The sequence below is a fragment of the Protopterus annectens genome, chromosome 3.part1 (assembly GCF_019279795.1).
Source record: "Protopterus annectens isolate FY-2018-M chromosome 3.part1, PAN1.0, whole genome shotgun sequence".
In the NCBI taxonomy this organism is placed as follows: domain Eukaryota; kingdom Metazoa; phylum Chordata; order Ceratodontiformes; family Protopteridae; genus Protopterus; species Protopterus annectens.
In genome coordinates, this window is record NC_056732.1 from 1,257,623,013 (window position 1) to 1,257,649,913 (window position 26,901).

Below are 26,901 nucleotides of genomic sequence, written 5' to 3' on the forward strand. Positions count from 1 at the left end.
TAAAATGCAGGTCTTATGTCTAACCAGATTTGCTGATGGTTGTCAGCTAGGTGCTATCTTTCATTGCCCCCAGATGTAAAACCACTGCATAAAGAACTAATCCATACAAACCAATGGTGTAGAGAAAAGGGATTAGATTGAATGCAAAGAAGTGTGTGATTGCCATATTTGGTAAATAACCCTTGCCTACAACTTATAGTATAGGTGCCTCACTCCAAATGGACTTAATAGTATATGGGTCCATCCCTCTCAAGTGCAGCACATTTTGAGGAATGTTCCTCATTTTCAGGCTTAATGGCTTCATGTTCCTCACAGTTCCACATGGAAAGGGACTGTCACATGGTCAGCCTTAAGAATTATTTTTACTGATATATATGGTAAATTACACTGAATCATTTTAATTCTGCAAAGAGCATTTTATAAGTAAAAAGTAAGACATCTTAACTATCTTTTGAGCTTCCTTGTTTAAGTTGCAGGCAAGCCGTTTGTAAGTGTTGCCCATTTTGCACATTTGTTCCACATTATAAGAGGTAGCATTTCTCATTTTGAAAACAGACACTTCAAAGGTATGCTTTGGTCAGCAACATCCTTTACTTCAACCACCATGCAGCAGCAATAGTCAAGACATCCTTCTTTCTAGCATAATTAAGTTCTAAAGCCATCCAATGAAGTCAAAAGAAGTTATCATCCATTTTGTGCGTAGCCCTAGCTACATCAGCTATAGAATGCAATGCACATTTGGTATGTACATAACCTGATATATCATGCAACTAGAAATATCCCAAAGGTTTTTAATTTCAAAAGATTATTGATATACAACCCCTTAGCTAGAAAGACAGGCTGAAAGCCTATACTCTGTCTCTTACAGGCTACTATAGGGAGCTCTATGTCTTGCATTACAAGTCATCAATCGCCCTACCTGAATTAAACTATTGTACCTACATATCACAGACAGCTGTAGACCTCCAGAAACACATAAATAAAACATTTTTGACTGCCAGATATATTACTTGATGGTTACCTCAGCTCTGGAAAAAAAATGCCTTTACATGTTAAACAGAGTGATAGTCTCATATCTTTCCAGGAGAACCTGGATAATTGGATGAACATCCAAAGATTTATCTCTGGCCTGACATGTACTCCCTCCTGAAAGTGAGAGGTAAATCCTGAAGATGGGTACAGATGAGATGCAAGTGAGCTTTTGACTTATTTGCCTTGTAACACCTATGATCCTATGAAGTGTTTTGAGACACATTCACTACTAAGCCATGGTGCATCCAGCTAGTGGTACACCACATATATACAGTGGCCCATTGGTCAACCAAATGTTTTCTTACTGGGTGCCAGAGCAAGTTAAGCAAACCATGTAAGAGTAACTGCAGGAGATGCTAGATATCAGGGTAATTCAAAAATACCTTAGACTATGGGCCTCACCAGTAATGCCAGTGCAGAAGAAAGATGGAAGCACTAGGGTCTATGTTAACGCTAGAAAATTAAACAGTCATAAAGAATCAGATGCTTACACCATGCCTAGAACAAATGAAGCCTTGCAGCAGTTAATACGTACCTGGAAACCACTGGTCTGATCAAGGGTTACTGGGAGGTATCCTTAATACCCATGGGAAGGGAAAGAATAGATTTTATCACTTAATCTGGATAGTATAACTTCAGTAAGATGTCACTTGGTATAAACAAATGACCCAGTAACTTCTCAGGGACTAGTATGCTACATACATGCAGAAGCTGAAGCTGAGCTATTGCTTACATTAACAATGTTGCTGTCGGTTGGAACATGTTCTACATGTGATGAAGGCATTGAGCAGACAAAAAGGCACAGGTTAAGTATTAAGGTAAATAAATCTCAGGCAGGACTGGTAGGAGTATCTTACTCTGGGCCATCGTGCAGGTGGTATGAAATAGCCAGAGCCCATCAAGGCAGAAACTATAAAGGGATGTCTACCTCTACATCAATAAAGCATGCAAGAGTATTTCTGGAAAAGGCAAAGGTTTGTCCTGAATTATAGTACTAGACCCACCTGAAAAAAACATTCTACGTAATGTTATCCGAACAGAAAACTGTGATCAGATATTCCAGAAGTTCAAGAAATTCTTCCAATTGCCTCCAGTAATTACAAGGCCAATAAGTTATTGTGCAGGCAGATGCTTTAATCAATGGATGGGTGCTTAACTTAGTCAGGTTTCTTCAAAGGGAGAAGAACATCCAGTAGTATTTCTTAGTCATAGATTTCAGCTTTGAGAAGTATCATATGTGACTTTGAAAAAGGAATGTTTGAGAATGGTTATATTATTTTAAATAGTTACTGTGGCCTGGTGAGTAATATGGCAAGATACCTCAATGGAGTTTGAGACTGCAGTTCTACAATATGATAATCTGGCACTGGAATGATGTAAGGTAATGCAAATGTATATAGACTTTCACGACAGGGGCCTTGGTGATTTGACTATAAAATTCACTTTTTCCCCAAATTACATTTCTTAGAGGTCTCCTAAGAAAACTCAGTTGTAGTCCTTGTGTGCATGTGTGTGTGTGTGTGTGTGTGTGTGTGTGTGTGTGTGTGTGTGTGTGTGTGTGTGTGTGTGAGTGGGTGTGTGGGGGGGGGGGGTCAGACCATACATCTTACCTTAAATTTGAAAATGAAATATGGATTCTATTTCAGCTTGACTATCTATATAACATCAGTGGAGTATATTTAATCAGAGTCATTGTTGTCATTGTCTTCCTCTTTGTCTGGGACTATTACTTGGACTTTTTAAATCCTGTTTGCATTACATTCCTAGGTTTCAGTCATCAGTCAAAATTATTTGGAAATAGCAATTACAGATGCACTTACATTTTTTCTGCCACTAGACAATGGTATATGAAATAATTATATTTTTTCTGTGCAAATGAAATATTGTTCTGTATATATAAATGGATCATTTTAAAAGTAGAGCTTTCATTTGTTCATTTGACAGAGATTGTGCTAATAGAATGATTTTCTAGTGAAGGGTAACCTCACAACATTGTTATGATTATAACTAACCACACTTTTGAAGAGAGAGTGAGACTGTTGGCCATCAGCTATCGTAACATAACATAACATTGTTTGTATCATAAAAAGAGTGCTCAGTAACTAGGATTTTGGTATCAGGTAAGCTACCTGATTGGTGGCACTATACCATAACTACAGGTAATGTCACTAGAAAGATATCAGTAGCTCCTCCTGGGAAAAACTGAGTCTGTGTATGAGACCAAGTTTCATTAAATTTCAGTTACTGTTGGTAAGTTGGCAGTGGAAGGAATTAAACTCAAACAGGTATAGATAAAATCCTAGGGACTCAGTGATTATAACCTTGTTCTGGAGCTGGCAGTGTAGAACATATTTGGGTGTAATGGGCTTTGGTCATAACCAAAGACAATTGTGTACATTTGCCATAAGCTGCTAAGATTAATCATCCTCTTGCACATACCAGTCAACTGTCCAGAATTTCAAAGAATGTCCAAATTTTTGCCATGTTCCTCATAAAATTTATGACTTTCTTGCAAATCAATGGGGACTGATATCAGTAAATAATGACAGACATTTCAGTTTTAGACTTCATATATTTTAGAAAATACATGCCAACACAAAACCTGTTGTTCAGGCAACTTTTAAAGCTTATAAAAACAATTTTTAAAATATGTTTATGATTTTTGACATTTTGCTCCATTATTATTGGCCTTGTCCAGAATGTTTGTGCTAAGAGGTTGATAAATATGCTCTTGCGCACATATTTAGTGGCAGTAGTGTGGATTTGGGTAAGGCTTGTGTGAAGATTGGGGGAAGATGGGCGAAGGCTGCCAGCCTAGTCAAATAGAATTTGATACATAATTCTGTCATGTGTAAAGATAAATGTAAAATACAGCCTTGTTTCTTAAATGAAAGAAAACACTGTAAAATTTGAACTTTAAGATTGTAGCAACATTCCCATCTGCTGTAAGGAAAACTAAGCCAAGCATTTCAAATGTTCTTTGAAGTCAAAATTAAGCCTTGTATATCTTTTGATCTAAATAGCGGTGCCAAAGAGGCTAATTGCACACATTCTTTCTATTGTTTTAACTTAAGGAATAATTACTAGAGTGTACATGTGAAATGTCTTTTATTGTTGTAGTTTCCTGAGCAGGTGTAAGCTTGCTGGATAGTGTGGCCTGTTGGCCTGGGAATTCCAGACTAAGTGTCAAAGTGATGCAATGTGTATACTGGGAAAACCTAAGTGTCAAAATGATGTAATCTGGGAGGGCCCAGCGGAGATGTTCGTTAGTGAGTTTAAAAACTATTGTTCAGAGAGAGACTGTAAGCATTTTGATCTTGATATCCAACCTTCAGCACTGCCTTATGCTCTCCTTATGCAAGTAGTATCTTAGGTTCATAGGTTCATAGGTTGGTACTAGGCTATCGGCCCTAGGGCCTATGCAAGCCTAGCCATAACAATTCCCTGGATATTTCGTCCCACGATATTTACTTCTCCAGACCCCTGTCTAGCAGGGTGACTGACATGATCCCCGGGGTGAATTTCCTATCGCCCATCCAGTCATCAAGGTTCCTTTTGAAGAGGGCCAGTGAGGCGCTCTGCTTGACATGTATGGGCAGTCTTTTCCAGAGTATAGGGAGTCTCTGGGTCAGGAACCTATCCCTGCAGCATGTTTAGTTCATTGTGATGACAAGGTTTAGATCCCTGGAGCATGTGGCTCTGAGGGATTGGGATTTCTATAAGTGGAGCATGTCCAACAGCTAAGGGTTTGATATGGCCTTGTATGTTAAGCAGAGATCACCTCTGAGTACATGATATGCCACAGAGTATAGCTGGAGTTTTTTTAGACAGTCAGCATATGGCATCGGCTTAGGCCTGTGATTCTTTTAGTGAGGTATTTCTGTGGCCTTTCCAGCTGTTGCAGATGTGTTGTGAGGTACATACTAAATGGGGCATTATACTCTGTAATGGGTCTAATGAGGAATAAGTACAGTGGGACAATGACCTCCTTTTTTTCTGGATGAAAAGCCCTTAGTGATGAGGTGTGCCACATAGAAGGATTTCCTGACTGTTGTGGCGATGTGGTTATCAAAAGTGAGACTACTGTCCACCTGTGTTCCTAAGTCTCTCATCACACTTTTGATGTTTAGTGTCCTGCCACCTATGTGATAATTCATGGGTACATGTTTTTTTCCAAAGGGGATAGCTATACATTTCTTGGCATTAAGCTTGAGCCCATGGCTCTGGCACCAGGCATCTGTTTCTGTAAGGCCCTTTTGTAGAATATCCACATCATTTGGGGATTCAATAATGGCTCCCAGTTTGCAGTCATCTGCAAACGTTGTTAGCCAGAGTCCCTTAGTGTTGGCCTGTACTTCAGACAAGTAGATGAAAAACAAGAGTGGTCCCAGGACTGAACCCTGAGGTACTCCACTTGTCACTTGTCTGGAGCTGGATTTGGAGTCGGCTACTTTTACAGTCTGGGTTCTGTCAGTAAGCCAGTTGGCAACCCATCGAGTGACGTAGGGATTTTAGAAGTATGTTTTCTTGTAGTAATAGCTAGGAACTTAGAAGAATGTTAGACTAAGTGTTTTTCTGTTATATCAGAACTTTCTTACTGTATTGTTTTAAGTTTCTGTGTGATCTCTGAACTCTTAGATATCACTGTGGTATAGTAGTATTGTCTTGTGTTTTTAATTATTTATTATTAACTATTTTAAAAACTTTTTACCTGTGGCTGGTTTGTGTAGAGATAAGTAAGCTCCAGAGTACATTGCATATTTATAGAGTTTATTGTACAAGGCCACTCTAATAAGCCTTAGACTGATTAGTCACATTACCAATTGGATAATAATATTGCACAGTTATAATTGGACACCCTTTTAAGGGCCTTTGGGTAGCTGATAAGTATTAGCTGGTGGTGGCAGAAATTAGTAAGGTATAGTCTGGGTAAAGGGACACAGCTGGAGAATCTGTATCAGCCTTTCCCAGGAGTGTCTGTGAAGTTGTAAAAATACTTATCTCAAAGTGTGTGTGGTGTGTCAGCTACCTGGGCAGGGACATGAAGCACTGGTGGGACAGAGGGTACTGGAGGTTAGCTTGCCAACTAGGTTGAGATCTGGACCCTATAGCTGTGCCAGTGGGGAGTCTCACTGGGGACCTGGGGAGCAACCAGCCCCAAACTGATTGTGATCTCTGTGTGCACTTAAGGGAAATTGTACTTGTACAATTGTAATTGTGCTTGGTGCCAGAGCCATGGGCTCAAGCTCAATGCCAAGAAATGTATTGTTATCCCCTTTGGGAAAAAACATGTATCCATGAATTACCATATAGGTGGCAGTACACTAAACACAGAAAGTGTGATAAGAGACTTGGGGACACAGGTGGACAGTGGTCTCACCTTCGATAACCACATTGCCACAACAGTCAGGAAATCCTTCTATGTAGCACACCTCATCACGAAGGGCTTTTCATCCAGAAAAAAGGAGGTCATTTTCCCACTGTACTCATCCCTCATTAGACCCATTATAGAATACAATGCCCCATTTGGTATGTACCTCTCAAGACATTTGCAACAACTGGAAAGGCCTCAGAAATACCTCACTAAAAGAATCACAGGCCTAAAGCAGATGCCCTACTCTGACCGCCTTAAAAAACTCCAGCTATACTCTGTTGCATATCGTCTACTCAGAGGCGATCTCTGCTTAACATACAAGGCCATGTCAAACCCAGAGCTGTTGGACATGCTACACTTAAAGAAATCCCAATCCCTCAGAGCTACACACTCCAGGGATCTAAACCTTGTCATCACAATAAACAAAACATGCTGGAGGGATAGGTTCCTGACCCAGAGACTCCCCAGACTCTGGAATAGATTGCCCATACATGTCAAGCAGAGTGCCTCTTTGGACCTCTTCAAGAGGAACCTTGACGTTTGGATGGGAGAAAGGAAATTCACCCCAGGGATCATGTCAGTCGCCCTGCTAGACAGGGGTCCAGGAAAGTAAATAATGTGGGAAGAAATAGCCAGGGAATTGTTATGGCTAGGCTTGTATAGGCCCTAGGGCTGATAGCCTAGTACCAACCTATGAACCTATGAACCTATGAACCTATGAACTGTGTGTATTTGTTATCCTTTCTCCTATATGAGACACCCTCCCTGGTGTTCGTGGTGAGGAGTGAGGCTCCTTGATTGCTGGGCCAGGGCATGGCCATCACAGCTTGTACCTCTTTCCATGACACATAGCCTCAAGTGTCATCCACATATTCCAACTTTACTCCCTTGTGAAACCACAGTGAGTTAAAAGTGTGCACTTCCATTCATTTCTTCCACCATTCCAGGTTCATGGGATGCTGGGATATTAAGCATTGGCATAAAACCACTAAGATCAGGTGCAGATGGTAAACAAATCAGATATGTACCAGTCTATAGTCTCTAAAAAGCAGATGATGGTTATACATCACATTGTGTCAAATGCCTGAGATGACCTTTCCCTCCATGGACAGGAAGAAGGTACACTGTATGATGGAAGTAAAGCACAGACAGTGCCTCTTGTAGCCTTCATTTAACAATCTTCAGTTTGATTCTCTCTGTTTAGTTCTGTATACTGTTTGCCCGTGTGCATGTAATTTGGAGAGACAGTGTTCCAAGACTACACCTTTAAAAAGGAATGTGCTCCAAGTAGGCGTACACTGTTAACAGATATAAAGGTATGTTTAAAGTCTTTAAATATTTCACCAGCTCTATGATAATATGCTCTGTGGCATGTCACCAGACTGTGCATGTCAGTATATGCTATATTTTTCAAATTAAAAGAACATTAAATTATGAAATAAAATTATAAATACATTATATCACTATGCATTTCATACTAATATAATGTAATACATACAGTGCTCTGATTACATTCTCAAAAGAAAGTAACCTTGTTATAGCCATAAAGCCCTAGCTATGGCAAACTGTTTGCAGTGAAATTCTTACTCATAAATCTGGCTGTTATAAAAGAGAATAAACATTTCACTGCTACTGTGATGGCAGTCCCCATCAATTGCATTGGAAAGCAAATAGCAGCTTTAAAAGCTGCAATACATTTTGTGCTGCTATACAGATGGCAGTCAGAAATGAAGAACACCAGTAACCACTAACACTGTGAAACATTGTTATACACCTCACACTGTTACAGTCTTTTTTAAATGAAGCCATCAAATAAGGACAGCTAAAACTCTCATGTATTACAAAGGATAATGACTGAATGCATGATCACAGCTCGTTGTTATATGTACACAAAACTGATGTTAAAATTCCTCTGTCAAGCTTGCTCTTGAATTTCTTGATATCCATTTCTTGAACCCATAACAATGCAGTTATGACTACCACAATGTGATTGCAATAACTTTATGTTGTAATGCTTGACTGGCATGTTGGAGCAGAGAGTTAAGGCTCTGAGCTACCAAAAAGATTTATCCTGTAGCCTCCATTTGCCTACAGTGTGTCTCAGAGCACGTCACTTAACCAGACAGATCTCCCAGGCCACCAGGTTTTGCGCCTAGTATGTTTCAGAGGTAAAATTAATGAAATAAAATAAAAATGTTTGGACACTGAGTCACAGTCCTATGTGTTATATATGAATTCTAGCAGAAGACATACTGCACTAAAACTGCAATATTTTTTTTTGTCTAACATTTGAAGCACCTACAGTTTTATGGTGCCATATTGCCCATGTTGTCCAAATTTAATAGCAACTATTCACACTCCCTCTGGTATATCACCTGAATGGACAAAAGTTACTTCAAATTTATAAAAATAGGTGAAAGCTAGAGAGTTTGCAGTGAGAAATTACATGCAAAAATCATAGAAAAATCATAGAAAGGGTCCAGAGTTCATCTATTAAGTAGACTGTGTCATCAGAGACCTGCCACAGCTATTTTTCCTGGTACCACTAAAAGTCATAAGAGGGACATCCTATGAAGAAAGCTTATGCTTTCTCTTTATGTCATGTGACTCTATATCTTTTTATAGATTGGTATAATGACACCCTTATAAAGTGAGGTACAAACAGAGATATAATGTTATCTTAATTATAAGTAGTTGCCTAGCTCTGTGGTGCAGGGGGATTGAGTTCCAACTCTTATCTAGATAATTGGGGGTTCAATTAGCAATCCCAGCACAGGAGAAGCTAGGCAGTGCCGCGGGGGTAGAGAGGAGTGAAGGGGTGTGGCCTGTTTGACTCTCCTGAGGGGTGTGGAGCATTGTACACAGTCAGTGGGCACATTGGTTGCTTCAGCCTCTCTGGTGCAGACTGTGGAGACTAGGACATGGTTTTGAAGGGGCAGGTCCTCTTGGAAAGGACCTCCCCCCTTTGTGGAAGTGAGGGGACATCCTTTGTCATCAGTGCATGGCACACACCTCCTAGTTCTTTGTTGGGTATGCACAGGGAGTTTAGGGCAAAAAATAGAAAACCCTTAAACTGCCTTTGATGGCTGTCTGAATGATGGCCCTTTACATTTAATCCTCAGCACAGCGATGGGAAACAAATATGGAAACTGGGAGGAGACTGATGATCAACTGACAGTGGGGTAAATGAACAAAACAAAAATGTGTCGTAAGTAGTTACAGCTTGAAATATTAAATAACATTTGAGGTGTCTTAAGTGAAATTTGATGTACCTACACATGAAGGTTTCTTCAAATCATCACAGAACATTTCATACAGTTGAATGCCATGATAACTTTGTAAAACTTCAAAAATTTGCCAAGAAAAGGTATATAAAGCTGAAATGCTAATTAAACTGATAATACCCACCACAAAGGCTCATTCAAATGACTAAGGTTACTTTGAGCAGAACTGCAATATCAGAAATAATTTACTTCAGTATGCTGTTTTGCATTCAGATCTTACTCAGTGTTTACAACTACTTATTGAAATCATGTATCTAAGGAATTGAAATGTTCCTCATTCATTCATTCATTCATTCATTCATTCATTCATTCATTCATTCATTCAGTCATTCATTCAAATTTAATTTCTATAACAATTTTTGAAATAAAATTATATTTATTAATTCATGTCACAAAAATACACATGCACTGTTTAACACATGACAGGGTATTTCATAGACATGTATAAGCATAAAATACATAAATGGTTCAGTGCCAGTGAAAAACAAAAGACAAACAGGACCAGTTATGTTCTGACAGACTCAGCTAGAGCAGTCCTTATATGTTGTAGCATGGTGTGGTAGAGTTTGTCAAATGGTGAAAAGCAAGTGACTCAAGTTTGAAAATACTGACATAAGTAGATCTTTTCATTAACAATTTCCCCACCTGTTTAATCTACTGCCTCAGACAGAGGCTTTGGAAATGCAGTGTTAGCCGGTTTCTATAGATCACTTAAACATTGTTTGTGTCTTTCAGCTTTTCCCGGTTAGGGGTCGCCACAGCTGAACTCTGGTCCGCTAATGATTGGCAGTAGATTTTTACATGCTGGCTTGCCGGGCCTAACGTACAACCTTCAACGAAGGAACGCCCATCCACGCATGTCGCCACACAGAAGACGCTCTAACTGAGAATCGAACGGGCAATGTCTAACTGTGAGGCGACAACGCTACCGCAGCACCACCACCGCAGTATAGATCACTTAAACATACTGTTTTAAAATTGCATAGTAAAGGATAGAGGGTTTACTTGTCCTGTTGTAATATTTTATGCAGTTTTACACATTTGCTGTTTTTTTACTTCTTTTAAGCTTTTATGTAATTCTATATGTCTATTTCTTTCTTCATTCTTGTTTGAATTCTACTGTGTATATTGTTTTGGGTAAAATCATCTATATAAAGTTAAAGTATATACATAACTTCTAAAGAGAATGTAATGAAAATGAATACTGCTGCTTTAAGTAAAAACATTTCTTTATCTTAGTTGGGGATGTTTATTTAACAGAAGGTACAGAATTCGCTATATTAGCCAGAGTACAAGGAGTGCTATTTGTCTGTTGTGAAAGGGGATTTAGTGTCCAAAGAAGCAGCTCTGGTGAACTGGAAGAAGATGGCAGGGTAAAGCAGGAATTTATTCCTGATAAAGGGGTCATGAACTACTGAAAGAGAATGAGAGACAGAGTGATGCTAACTGAATGAGACTGCAACCCAGCAGTATGGAAGTACGCAGGATTACTGGCTATGAAATTCTTGTTAGTACTTTAGACTTTTGTTTGAAAAAAAAATCTATTTTTTTTTGTACAATAAACACTGAGTGGTGTCTCTACTGCCTATAATATTCCATTAATGTTCCAAAGATAAATATACACATTAATACATATCTATCAATGTATAGATACAGTTTTGTGTATGTATGTATATATATATATATATATATATATATATATATATATATATATAAGAGAGAAATAAATAAGTAGATACAAACATAGATAGCTATAAATACAGATACATACACACACACACACACACACACACACACACACACACACACACACACACACACACACGTGTCTCTCCTGTCTATCTGATGAATCTGGGCATCTTGGGGCAATGTAGCAATTGCCTCATGTGCACAGACAACCCTCTCCTCTTACCACCCAATACTACAACCTGTGAGAGATGCACTTATCTAGCCAAACTGGAGGTAAAGCTCTCTCCAACCAAGACTGAACTGGATAGTCAAGAGGAGAAGGTAAACACTTGCACCACACAACACTCATCACATAGTCCCACTAAAGCTACATCACCAAAATCTACACATAGAAACACAAAAACATTCACGGAGGCTCTCAATAATAATCTGCTCAAGCAACAGAGACCTCCAAAGCAGAAATGCAAGCAACCTCCACCTCCCCAACACAACACAAATGACACATTGCCCACAGACTCAGTGTGTCACTCAGCCACAGCCCATAAGGCAAAACAACGTACCCAACACACTAGTCATAGTTGACTCTATAGTCAGGCACACTGATGTCCCACTCAGCAGGCTAAACAAGGAGAAGGTTACTGTCAGCTGCCTGTCAGGTGCCAGGATCTGCCACATAACCCACGCACTCAGGTCACTCCACAACAAGTACAAATATGACTCTGTCATTGTCCATGTTGGTGTGAACGACCTGAGACGTACCTCCCTGGACTACATGAAAAGAGACATGGAAGAGCTCTCCAATCTTGTAGCCCAAGCAGGTATGACCCTAGCCCTGAGTAGCATTCTGCCATCACCCAGAATGATACCTCAGTACAAGGACAAAATGATTGACTTCAACAATTGGCTAAGCTTCTGGTGTCATTCTAAGGGGATCCAGTATCTGTCTGCCTGGGATGACATGGTCGACAGACCAAGATGCTTTGCCAGAGGTGGCCTGCACATGTCGCCCCTGAGAATCTGGATACTGGCTAAGGCTCTTGTTGTCCCTATAGTGCCTTTTTTAGGCAAGGTTCAAATGACAAATTCACCACTGTAACAGGAACAGGCAAGCAAAAACTGAGGGTAATACTACTCAATGCTAGAAGTCTAAATCTCAAAATGCACATACTCGAGGCATTCCTTAAAATGGAGAACATTGATATCTGTGCAGTGACTGAGACCTGGTTCATGGCTCTAGAGAGCACCCCTGCACTAACAGGCTATAACTCATACCACACTTTTCGGCCATGTAACCTGGACCGGAACACCAAAGGTGGAGGTGTGTCCATATTCATTAAGGATATCCACACCTCCAGGCTAGTTGCTCAGTATAATGCATCCGAGGTTATCCAAGTGCAACTAACTCTGGGCAAAACTGCAATCCAAATTGCAGCTTGTAACAGATCCCCCACCATGCCCCAGGATTCTCACTCCTCTTTTCTTGATATACTGGAAAATATTAGGGTTCAACCAAACACCCTAATAATGGGCAATTTCAACTACCCCAACATTATCTGGGAAAACTACTCATGTACCAACTCCTTTGCTCAACACTTTGTGGAATTCATAAATTCCAATGCCCTGGATCAGCTTATCCACACCCCCACCAAGGGCAACAATATCCTAAACCTAGACATTACTAACATGTGTGACTGGTGTTCCACACCTGAAGTCAACTCCTCATTGGTCCGATCTGACCATAAGCTAATCAGCCTAGATATCCACATCCCGTTCCCACCCCCATTAAGGAAACCACAGTAAACAATTTCTCCAAAGCCAACTTCATGCTTCTCAAGACAGAAGTGGTGAACTTCATGACACCCATACAGATGGACAATACAGTTATGACTGCTGAATCCTACACAAATGCTCTCTACAAGCACTTACACGAGTACATGGATCGGGCTATCCCAAACAGAACCAAGACGCTATCTTCCAAAAAAAGGAAGCCAATCTGGTGATCCCCTGCCATAAACAAACTGTACAATGGAAGGAAGAAACTGTTGCAAAAGAGAGTAAAATCCCATCAGTGGAGGAGCTTCCTGGTCAGTCTCAGTAAGAAGATGAGATCCCTTATAAGATCTTCCAAAGCTAGCTATGAAAACAAAATTGCCACTGATTCTAAGGACAACCATAAAGCATTCTATGGCTATGTCAAGAATCTCAATGTCAACACCCAGATCTGCTCTGAGTTACAGCACAACGGCACGAAAATTACAGAACCAACTGATATGCAATGCAAATTGTGACCTGCTACAGATCACCTTCCATGACCCAGGACCACCACTCCACCTTTCTGGAGACACTGGAAAACATGAAGGTCCTACTGAGCACCCTGATATTGGGCAATTTCAATTATCCTACCATTAACTGGGAAAACTACTTGAGTACAAACTCCCAGGCTCAGCGCTTCCTGGAATTTATCAACTCAAATGCCCTGGATCAGCTGGTAAACTCCCCTACCAGAGGCCACAACATATTGGACCTGGTCATCACCAGCATGGGCGACAGATGTCCTGTACTGGAGGTCAACCCATCACTGGTTAGATCAGACCATAAACTAATCACCCTGGATGTCCACACCTCACCACCACCCCCAACCAAGGAAACCACAGTGAAAAACTTTTCTAAAGCAAACTTCACCTTACTTAAGGCAGAGATGGTAAGTTTTACAGCCCCCATGTTAAAGGATAACACTGCCCAAGATACAGAATCCTTTAAAATTGCACTCTATGAGCACCTACAAGGATGCATGGATCATGCCATCCCTAGCAAAACCAAGACTCACTCCCCTAAGAGAAGGAAACCAGTTTAGTGGACCCCTGCCATAAATAGGTTATACAACAGAAGGAGGAAACTAGTTCAGAAAAAAAGCAAATCCCAAGAAGGAAAGACATCCCTGATCAGTATCAGTAAGAAACTAAGGTCCCTCATAAAATCATCCAAGGCTAACTTTGAAAGAAAAATAGCCAAGGATTTGAAAGATAACCACAAAGCCTTCTTTAGCTATGTCAAGAATCTAAGTGGCAACTCACAGATATGCTCTGAGCTAGTGCAAAATAGCACAAAATATACTGAACCTACTGATATTGCCAACATCCTGGCAGATAGATTGAGTGCAAACTTCACCTCCCTCTCACCTTCAAAAGGGCCCACAACAATACCGGAAAAGTGTACTGTCCCAGAAATCACAGAAGCACAGGTGAAAATAGCTCTTTCAAAAGCCAAAAACACAGCATCAATGGGGCCAGATGGTGTCCCAGGCTGTGTCTTGCACAAACTACAGAACAAACTAACCCCCCACCTAAACACGCTGTTCAGCCTCAGCCTCTCCACAGACTACGTGCCCATAGAATGGTGCACAGCAATGGTTATTCATCTCCACAAAGGAGGGGCCACAACTGATCCTGGTAACTATCGCCCCATAAGCCTGACAAGCCTGGTCTGCAAGGCTATGGAGCGCATCATCATGGAACTCATTAACAAAGACATTGGGAACCTCCAAACACTTGACCTGACCCAGTTCGGCTTTGTTAAGGGCAGATCATGCCTACTAAACCTGATTGTCTTCTTCGAGACAGTCACCAAGGCCATATATGAGGGAAAGGTGGTTCACATAGCCTACCTTGATCTCGCCAAGGCATTCGACACCATTCCTCACTCGGGTATTATAAAAAAACTCACCAGCCTGAACATAAACCCCTACGTCACAAGATGGGTTGCCAACTGGCTTACAGACAGAACTCACACAGTAAGAATAGTGGGCTCCAGGTCCGACTCTAAAACAGTCACAAGTGGTGTTCCACAAGTCTCAGTTCTGGGACCCCTACTGTTCAGCATATATTTCTCAGAAGTATAGGCAAACACAGGAGGACTATGGCTAACCAAGTTCACCGATGACTGCAAACTGGGAGCCATAACTGACTCTCTGACTGACACGGACATCCTTCAAAAAGGCCTTACTGAGACAGACACCTGGTGGCAAAGTCATGGCCTTAAGCTAAATGCCAAAAAATGCATAGTCATCCCATTTGGGAAAAACAAAACACCCAGAAATTACCACATAGATGGCAGCCCCCTTAATACAGAAGAGGTAATAAGAGATCTGGGGACCCAGGTAGATAGTAATCTCTCCTTTGACAATCATATTGCCAATGTAGTTAGGAAATCCTTCTATGTGGCCCATCTAATTACTAAGGGGTTTGCATCTAGAAATAAAGAGGCTATAGTGCTCCTCTACTCGTCACTCATCAGACCCATGATAGAGTACAATGCCCCATTTGGGATGTACCTCACAAGACACTTCCAACAGCTGGAAAAACCACAAAAGCACCTCACCAAGAGGATTATTGGCCTCAAACATATGTCCTATGCAGCCTGACTGAAAAAACTTCGGCTGTACTCAGTGGCATATCGCTTACTCAGAGGTGATCTCTGCCTGACTTACAAAGCCATGTCCAACTCAGAATTGATGGACATGCTCCACCTAAAGAAATCCAAGTCACTGTGAGCCACGCGCTCTAGTGAGCTAAACCTCACCACAACAATAAATAGAACATGCTGGAGGGATAGATTCCTGTCACAGAGACTCCCCATGCTTTGGAACAAAATTCCTATCTACATTAGGCAGAGCCCCTCACTAACACTCTTCAAGAGAAGTCTTGACGAGTGGATGGGTAACAGAAAATACACCGCTGGGATCATTTCATTGGCTCTGCTTGACAGAGGCTCAGTTAATTAATCAATTGGGTGGCGAAAGCCAACACACTCTGGCTAGGCTTATAAATGCCCTTGGGCAGATAGCCTAGTACCTCCCTATGAACCTATGAACCTATATTACCATCATCCTGGCAGATAGGTTCAGTGCTAACCTTACCCCCCTCTCACCCCCTAAAGGGCCCATATCTATACAGGAAGAATGCAGAGTCCCCGTAATCACAACTACACAGGTAAAAGCTGCACTCTTTATTGCCAAAAACATAGCATCCATGGGACTGAACAACATCCCAGGCTATGTTTTACATGAACTTCAGAATTAACTGGCTCCCCACCTAAGCACCATGTTCAATCATAGCCTCACATCAGGCTTTGTGCCCACTGAATGGTGCACAGCAACAGTTATTCCACTCCACAAAGGGGGAGTCACCACTGATCCCAGGAACTATCGCCCTATTAGCCTGATGAGCCTGGTCTGCAAGGCCATGGAACGTATCATCATGGAACTCATAAACAAAGACATAGATGACCTCCAAACTCTGGACCCCACCCTGTTCGGGTTTGTGAAAGGCAGATCATGCCTCCTGAACTCAATCAACTTCTTTGAGGCAGTCACCAAAACTATAGACAAGGGCCTATCTAGAGCCTATCTAGATCTCGCCAAGGCTTTTGACACCATCCCCCATTCTGGAATTATAGCTAAACTCACTAAACTAGGTATAAATCCCTACGTCAGAAGATGGGTTGCCAACTGGCTCACTGACAGAACCCACACTGTAAAAGTTGCAGACTCCAAATCTGACTTCAAACCAGTGACAAGTGGAGTACCACAGGGTTCAGTCCTGGGACCTCTCCTGTTTGGTATCTACTTCTCTGAAGTACAGGCTAACACAGAAGGCCTCTGGCTAATGAAATTCGCAGATGACTGCAAACTAGGAGCCATAGTCGAGTCCCCAAATGATGTGGACATCCTACAGAGGGGCCTCACTGAGACAGATGCCTGGTGTCAGAGCCATGGCCTCAAGCTTAATGCCAAAAATTGCATTGTCATCCCCTTTGGTAAAAACTCTGTACCCATGAGCTACCAGATAGGCAGCAGTCTACTTAACACTGAATGTGTGATAAGAGACCTTGGGACCCAGTTGGACAGTAGTCTCTCCTTTGATAATCACATCGCCACAGTAGTCAGGAAGTCCTTCTATGTGGCACACCTCATCACAAAAGGGTTCTCATCCAAGAAAAAAGAGGTAATTGCTCCCCTCTACTCGACACTCATTAGACCCATTATAGAGTACAATGCCCCTTTTGGAATGTACCTCATAAGACATCTGCAGCAGCTGGAAAGACCACAGAAGTACCTCACAAAGAGGATTACTGGCCTCAAACAGATGCCCTACACTGACCGTCTTAAAAAAACTCCAGCTTTACTCCATAGCATATCACCTACTCTGAGATGATCTCTGCCTAACATATAAAGCTATGTCAAACCCAGAGCTGTTGGACATGCTACACCTAAAGAAATCCCAATCCCTCCGAGCTACATGCTCTAGGGACCTAAACATTGTCACCACAATAAACAGGACATGCTGGAGGGATAGATTCTTGCCCCAGAGACTTCCCATACTCTGGAACAAGCTACCCATCTATGTCAAGCAAAGTTCCTCATTAGCACTCTTCAAGAAAAATCTTGATAAATGGATGGGAAATAGGAAGTACACCCCGGAGATCACTTTTGTGGGTCTGCTCAACAGTGGCATAGGAAAATAACTTTCTTGGGTAGCGTAAGCCAGGGAACCTTGTTGGCTAGGCTTACTTAGGCCCTTGGGCCGATAGCCTAGTACCTACCTATGAACCTATGAACTTATGAACCTATAGAGAGAAAGAGAGAAAGATAGATATAGAGAGAGAGAGAGAGAGGGCTTTATATTTACATACACAGATGCATACATACATACATACATACATACATACATACATAAATACAAATATTTCAAGCATGGGCATTAATTCCATTCTAGCCTGTCAATATACCAAAACAGTTGCTCGTATAATAAGTGTCTAGACTGTTCTTAAAATTATCTAAACTAGTACTTGTTTTAATGTAATTTGGTAGTCTATTCCATGCCTCAGCTGGTCTCTCAGAGACCCTTTTAGTACACTTCACTTTCCATAGAATCTTCTACCTAGGTCGTCTGATGATTCCCAACTACTTTTTGATAACCCTAAACATTCCCATGGGTAGCTGTCTCTAAATGGTTTACTATCAATTTGTCGACTGTAACACAGTCGAATAGTCATGTTGTCGAACCGAAATGTCAGTTCGCACAACATCGACTAACGTAAATGTCGAACCAGATGTCTGAAAATGTCGATATTGACATTTTCGAACAAGAAGCAGACTCCCAGACTGTCTGCCTGTCAGAGTTGCCACACTACATTACATGTTTGCAGGGGCCAAGCCCCCCTGCGCCCCCCACACACCCCCTACTTATATATACAAACTCCGAGATCACAGTACACTGAGGGTAAGGGTACATTTCCCGATCCCCACTATAGTGCAATCTGGCTTGGAATGTCAGAATTCACAACAGCGAATGCTGTATTGCATTCGCTGATGTAAGTTCCGGCATTTTTTGTGTCGATGTTTTGAGTCGGCATACGGCTCTCTCGACATTTTGTAAATCGCACAAGTTGCGATCGACAAATTGATAGTAAACCCTCTAAACGTCCTATATACCTGAATAAGGTTTCCTCTTAAATATCTGTATGAGACACTGTACAAGTTCAGATATTTTAGTCTTTAATGATAATTTAAATTTTTACATCCATGGATGCCCTTATTATATCTCTGCTGTACTACTAACAGTTTATTCATGCTTGTTTTCTTATAAGGGTTCCATAATATCATTCCATACTCACATTTGGGGTCTACTGAAAGTAACAAACAATTACTTAATCTCTTTCTAATTTCCTAGTCTTTACAGATCTTTTTATTAACCCATAGTTCTGTAACTGTCATTAACCAACCAGCTGATATTATTAGAAAAACTCAAAAGCTGGAGCTACACCTATACCCAGGTCCTTACATGAATCACCCTTCAATTTACGCCTACCAAATCTCCTATGCTTAGTTTTTTTTTTATGTATTTATCAGGATAATTCCCCTGTGCCTTAGCAGTCAATTTAGTCAAGTTATTTTGCAGACAGGGCCTATCTGTAAGAAATGCTATCATGTTACTTACTTTCAAGTCATCTGCATACAGACTGTAGAACACCTCAGATGAAAAGGACAGATCTGAAAGACAAAATCTATACATGTATGGGCCCAGGACAGAGCCGTGTGGGACACCCTGACTGCAACCAAGGATTTCACCTGTCCAGTTGCTGTATACTTGTCATTTCTTATATGTAAAGCCATGCAGCTATCCATCTTATCAAGAGTACATCAATACCTAATTGTTCAAATTTATTGATTAGATTTTTGTGTATGGCCCTAGCAGATGTTGAAGTTAAATCTATATAAATTACATCACAGCACAATTTTCATTCATAGTTGTTATTGTATTGTTATAGAACATCATGTTACAGGTGGTAATAGATCTATTTTCAACATATGTATGCTGATATATGGTTTCAAGTCTCAACTTTTCCAGTTCTGACAATAACTTACCCAATATTGCCGTCTCCATTATTTTTCACAATATGAAAGTAGACTTAAGGGTCTATATGATTCTGGGTTTGCCCTACTCCTGTTTCCTTTAAAGACAGGTTTAATAAGTGCTTGTCTCCATTCTTGAAGAATCTCCCCATATTTATACAACCTAGTAAATAATGCATATAATGGTACTGCAAGCTCTTGCTGAAATGCTCTTAGGTCATTATTACTAATTCAATCTCCTCCCTTTGCTTTGTCTGGATCCAGTTTGTGTAGTTCTTTTTCAATATAAACTAATTTGATTTCAGTAGCTAATGTTACCTGGATATCACTAGGACAATTTATAACTCCCTTTGTAATGCCAGACTGTTTTGCATAATATTTTGTAAATACATCTATAAGCTGTTGTGATTGATAATAAATTGTGGAATCTATACACAGTTTATCAGTTCTTTACTTCTTCCACATCTTATGTATATATAAAATAGTTTATCATATGCTCAGTATTTTTATATACATTTTATGCTTAATATGTTTGTCCACCTTGTTTATTTCAGTTTTCAAAGTTGTAGTTTGACCTCTTTACCATTTCTTATATTGTTTTGTCTTTCACCTTAATCAAGTATCTTGTTCTTATGGAAGTATATCCTCCTGATGTTGTGTGCCTTGATCCTGATGTTAAACATTGTCTTTTGATTTTCTGCATTTAATTTCTCTTTCACACTTTCCAAATTCCTTCTGCTGTATTTTTCCACTTAGCACATCACTCCAATTACTTTTACATAACGACTGTTTTGCATCCATATAATCTGTTATTAATCTTCTGTGCATTGGTTTAGATTTTAGTTTGACAGAATTATCAAGGATCATAGGATCATAGGATTATAGGATCATAGGAAGTTACTATGCTATTGACCCAGAGGTCATTTCAAGCCTAGCTGTTTAATCCCCGTGTAATACCATATATACTCTAGTCAATACCTAAGATTGCATTTAGTAATGACTGCCCAGGCCCCGAATAGTTGTGGGCAGTACCCCAGTAAGAATTTACGGTGCCCAATCCACTCATCCAAGTTCCTTTTGAACAGTGTCATAGAGGTACTCTGCTTTACATGAATTGGCAGACTATTTCAAAGACTTGGCAGATACTGGGGGACAAATCTATCCCTCCAACATGTCCTGTTCAAGTTGCAGGCCATATTTAGGTCCCTGGAATAGGTAGCTTTAGTCCCGTTTGATTTATGGATGTGCAGCAAATTCATTAGGTTTGGGTCAGAGATTGTTCTGTAAGCCAGGCATAAGTTTCCCCTAAGAAGTCAATGCACATGATGGAGTTCCTTGATCTTCTAAGTTAGAAACCTCTGAGGTCTCTACAGTTGCTATAGGTTTTTTGTATGGTACATGCCAAAAGGGGTTTTATACTCAATTATAGGCCTGATTAGTGATAAGTATAGAGGGGTTATAACCTCCTTTGCTCTAGAGGCAATGCTTTTGCTAATCAAGTGTGCTATATAGAAAACCTTCCTTACTACAGTAGACACATGGTGGTCAAAGTTAAGGTCACAATCTACTTCTGATCCCAGATCTCTTACCACTTCATAGGTACATAGGGTATTGCGGTTAAACTGAAGTTTGAAGGGACATTGTTTTTACCGAAGGGAATAAGGATGCATTTCTTTGCATTTAGTTTGAGACAGTGACTAAGACACCACTCATTTGTCTGGGTAAGACCCTCCTGAACTATACTGACATCATTTCAGGATTCAATAATTGCAAACAGTTTGCAGTCATCCAAAAACTTGGTCAGCCACAGCCCCTCAGTTTTGGCCTGAACTTCTGAGAAGTATATTCCAAACAGTAGGGGTCCTAGCACTGACCTTTGTGGTACACAGCTTGACAGGTCTGCTGGTTGATGTGGAGTCACCCACTTTGAAAGTGTGTGACCGGTTTGTGAGCCAGTTAACAACCCATCTTACAACAAAGGGGATTACATTCAGTTTGCTAAGTTTATCACTAATGTCTGAGTGTGGGAGTGTGTCAAAGGCCTTTGCCAAGTTAACGTATATTGTGTGCACAAATTTGCCCTCATCAGTGGCCCTGGTCACATTTTTGAAGAAATCCACCAGGTATAACAGGCAGGATCTGCCCTTGATGAAGCTGAATTGGGTCAGATCTAGGGTTTGGAGGACACCTATGTCTTTATTTATGAGGTCCATGATGATATGTTCCATGGCTTTACATATGAGGCTGGTCAGATTTATGAGTCTAAAATTTCCTGGGTTTGTTATTAAGCCACATTTGTGGAGGGGAATAACTGTTGCTGCTCTCCATTCCATAGAAACAAAGCCTGTGGTTAGGCTGTGATTGAATAGGGTACTTAATGGTGATGCTAGTTCATGTTTTAATTTGTTTAGAAGACAGCCTGGGATGCCATCTAATCCCATAGAGGCTGTGTTTTTAGCCTTAGACAAGGCTTTAATGACCCAGTCTTCGGATATGTAGGGTGGGTGGGGGAGTTGGGGGAAATATTTGTGAAAAGTTTAGAGGAGATAAGGGAGTGATATTTTCACCAAATCTGTCAGCTAGCAGGTTTGCTATCTCTGCAGGATCAGTGTATGTGATACCATTAGTCAGAAGTTTGGCACATACTTGGGTCCTACCTTTTAGATTATGTACATGTAGCTGTAAAAGGTCTTATGGTTATTCTTGGCTGTGATTGTTAAGTTTTTTTCTCAAAGATACCCTTAGAGGATTTGACATGTTGTCTTATTTGCCTGTTGAGGCTGAGGAGGGTGCTTTTCCATTGTAGGGGCCTCACTTTAGTTTTCTTAGACAGCAACTTTTGTGTTTGTTGCAAAGTTTGCTGACTCTGAATGGCCACCAGAGTGGCTTTTTTTTTTTTTTTTACTTGGGGCTATGGCTTTTATTTTCTGTGGAACAGTAGAGTCTATACACTTATACAAGTGATTGTACAGGGCTTTAGTGTAAGCTCTGGTATAGTTACCACTTCCAGCTAGGGGTGGAGCATGTAATGCATTTATACCTTCCCTAGGAGGATGTAGTTAGCTTTGGTGAAGGCTTTTCATCAGACTTTGCATTTTGTGAGTTCTGGTGTTAGTACCAGTTCAAAGGCGACTGATTTGTGGTAAGATTTAACTAATGAGGGGACCGACAGTTGCAGTGGTGCATCTGTTTGTCATATTAGTGAGTACCAGATCTGGTGTGTTTGTTCCTTTTGTTGAAGTTTGAACAACTTATTCCAGGGCATTTGAGTTAACAAAGTCAAAGAACTTTTACACTAGTGAGTTAGGGATATAGTAGGTTTTCCAGTTGATCATGGGATAATTGAAATCCCCCATGACTAGAGTGTTTGGCAATATTTGGATTGACTCCAGTTTGGTCAAGTACGCCTTGTGTGCATCATGATCCATGGATGGGGCTCTTTATCTGGCTCTAACGTGAATGGGGTCTTACCCACAGTAACCTAGACTTGGAATAGCTCCATGGAGTTGTCCAGTCTAACTAGTCAGCAGGTGACTTTATCTGTAGTATAGATAGAAACACTGCCTTCTTTGGTTCTCACACTTTTGTTTTGTGGTCTGAAGGTATGGAAGGCATTGTAGCCTTGCAAGACCGGGGTACACTCTGTGGCTTTGAACCAGGTTGCTGTGACTGAACAGACATCTACATCCTCGTGTGATAGAAGTGCTTCCAGGGTGTGCAGTTTTTCATTTAAGCTCCTACTGTTTATCAGCATAACCCTTATTTTGTTATCGTTGGCAATTTTCACAGCTGCAATTTTATTTTTGAGACCTTGCCTAAAAAAGACACTATGGGGAGGCAAGAGCCTTTGCCAGCAGCTGAAAGCCTAGTGGTGCCAGGTGCAAACTGTCTCTGGCAAAGCAGCAAGGTTTGTTGACCATGTCATCCCAGGCTGATGGAAACTGGATCCCCTTTGAATGACACAAAAAATCTAAACCAGTTATTGAAATCATTAACTTTTTGTTTATACTGTGGCATCATTCTAGGTGAGGGTAATATGCTGCTAAAGGCTAGGGACATACCTGCCTGGAACACATACTCAGAGAGCTCAATCAGGTCTCTCTTCATATAATTCAGTGAGGTACATTTCTGGTCATTCACTCCAAAATGAGCTATGATAGAGTCATAATGGTACTTATTGCTGAGAGACTTGAGTGCATGCATGATCTGATGAATCCTGGCATCGGACAGACAGATGACCACGACTTTCTCCTTATCTAACCTGGTGAGTGTGACATCTGTGTTTCACACTATGGAGTCTCCATTGACAAGACAATTTGTTTTTTGAATGCTATGCCTTAAGGGCTTGTTAGGTGAGACACTGGTGTTGCTATGTCTCTTAGGTGCTGTGGGAACTGTGTTAGTTGTAGGTCTCTGGAGTTTCAGTAAGTTTTTTGAGAGAACCTCCACATATGTTGATTTATGTGTTGGATACATACTATCTGTATGAGTAGTGATACTATGTGCATGAGTAGTGGTGGGTGAGTTGACAACCTCTACAGTGTTACTGTTTCAAGAGGGAGAGAGCAGGTATTCAAGATTTTTGGTGTAAATACATTTATTTATTTATTTATTTATTTATTTATTTATTTATTTATTTATTGACATTTGTAAACCGGGTTTGTCCAACTGGGCTTGTGGCCCATTTTCAGTGGAGACCTGAGGAGAAAAGCTCCAGTAATACATTTTAAAACAAGTACAATTTTAAACAATGTTGATATAATAGCAGTTATAGCAAAACGATTCACATATGTTGGGATACATCCATAAAGTTAAAGTTGCATTAAAAAGAAGCTAAGTAACAATTTTACATTGATATAGTTCAATAGGTCAACAATTAACATTTTTTGTTTGTATAAAATTGTGCAAATGCATAGTAGACACATTGGAGAGAGAGGTGTAATGAGGTACTAAGTATGGTCCTTTTGAGGGTACATAAAGGGAAGGAAGACTAGGTAGGGTCATGGCAAGGGCAGGTTCTGGAATTGAGAAAATAAGCTTTTAGTTAATTTTTAAAGTGTGAGGTGTGGGAGATTGAACATAAGTCAAGGGGAAGTTTGTTCCAAGCATGGGCAAGGGAGTGTTTGTAGAGTAGTTTGCCTACTGACCTTTTTGGGTGGTAGATATCAAGTAATTGTTGGTTAGAAGTATGGAGGGTCCAGGATGGGATGTAGATGGAGACTAAGGAAGATAGAGATGGACAGAAGGAGGGTTTATAAAGAATAGAGTGTAGCATATGAAATTGATAAGATAGCAGAAACTGGGGAAGTTCAAGCCATTGAAGAGAGTTTAAAGAAATGCAGTGGTGTGACTTGTATGGGGAGTTAGTAATGAATCTGGCTATTTTATGGTAAGTCTGTTGCAGTTTGTTTAGAGTGGAGGCCTGGATATTGGTAAGAACTGGGGCGTCATATAAGAGGGAGGGGAGGAGGAGTGCCTGGCCCAGGGTAAGTCCAGATTCAGGGGTTAGGAATTTTCTGTTCCGATATAGCAGACCTAGTTTCTGTTTTTTTTTTTATATACATTGGAGTATGCATAGGTTGAACTTGAGTTCATCGTCGATAATGACCCCTAGGAGTTTTGTGTGGGTGTCAGGTTGGATATTTGTATTGTTAGAAGATGTAATAAAAAAGGAGTTTTTTTAATGAGAAAGAGAACAGGGAAGGAAAAGTAGGAGTTTGGTCTTTTTGGGATTTAGGATCAATAGGTTGTGAGAGAGCCATTGTTCAGTGGATAGTAGGGCATGTTGGGTCAGGGAGTGTAGTTCAGGTATGTTATTTGAGATGGCTATAAGTGTGGAGTTGTCAGCATACTGAATAAGGGAGGATTCTTTGCATGAGGTGTAAAGATCATTGGTGAAGATGTTAAACAAATGGGGTCCCAAGATGGAGCCTTGGGGAACAACTGTGGAAATGGGAAGGAAAGGTGAGGAGGATAAGAGCCATTTGACAGATTGTTCCCTGCCAGATAGGTAAGTATTAAACCAGGCAAGTGCGGAGGGGGATAGGTGGAGATTTGTGAGTTTGGATAGTAGTAGAGGATGAGAGACAGTATCAAAGGCTTTGGAGAGATCTAGGAAGAGACAGGAAATGAGTTTATTGTTGTCTAGGGCCTCTGCAATGATATGAGTGAAGGAGAGGAGGGCAGTGGTGGTGCTGTGGCGAGGACAAAATCCATGTTGGGTAGGGGTAAGTAAGTGGTGTGTGAGGAGGTGATTGAGAAGCTGTGAGTGAATACATTTTTCTAATATCTTGGAGAGGGGGGACAGAATGGCATTGGGTCGGTAGTTTGAGGGGTCAGTGGAGTTTCCACCTTTATGAAGAGGGATAGTGAAGAAAGATTTCCAAAGGGTGGGGACAGTTGATTCCAGAATAGATCTATTAATTAGTATAGATACAGGATAGGCAATTGAGTCAGCAGCAAGTTTGAGGAATGTAGGAGATAGATTGTCAGTGGAAGGAGAGCAAGGTTTTAGCTTGAGTAGTAGAGATTTGATGTAAGTAATGGGAACTGGCTCAAAAGAAAACAAAGTTGTGTTAGTGGGACTTGGAGAGGTGGGTGTCAAAGTAGAGTTTGGCTTAGAGGTTACCAGATTTTGGATGGAAGAGATAAAGTGTTTATTCAGGAGGGTAGCTGTTTCCTGAGAGGAAGAGTTAGGGTATGGGGAGGGATTAGAGGGCTTTCCAGGATAGAAGATGTTGTTGAGAGTTGACAAAAATTTTTGAGGATTGGATTTGTTGTTAAGCTGAGCAGAGCTATAGTATAACTTTTTGTCATTAGTTGTATGTTTTTTTGCAAGGTTCCTCAGTTGCCTGTATTTTTGAAGAAAAGGTGGTTGTTTAGTTTTAGTCCAGGTTTTCCAAGCATGATCTCTTTGTTTCATAAGGGACCTAGTCTCTTTGGAGAGCCAGGGAGCATGGTTTGATTTTACTCTGATCTTCCTAGATGGAGATAAGGAGTTTAGAGTATTCATGAAGATGCTATTGAAAGTGCTTACAGCATTGTTTAGGGGGAGGTGTTTTAGAATGGACCAATCTATGTTGTGGAGAATGGAGTTAAATTGGGATGAA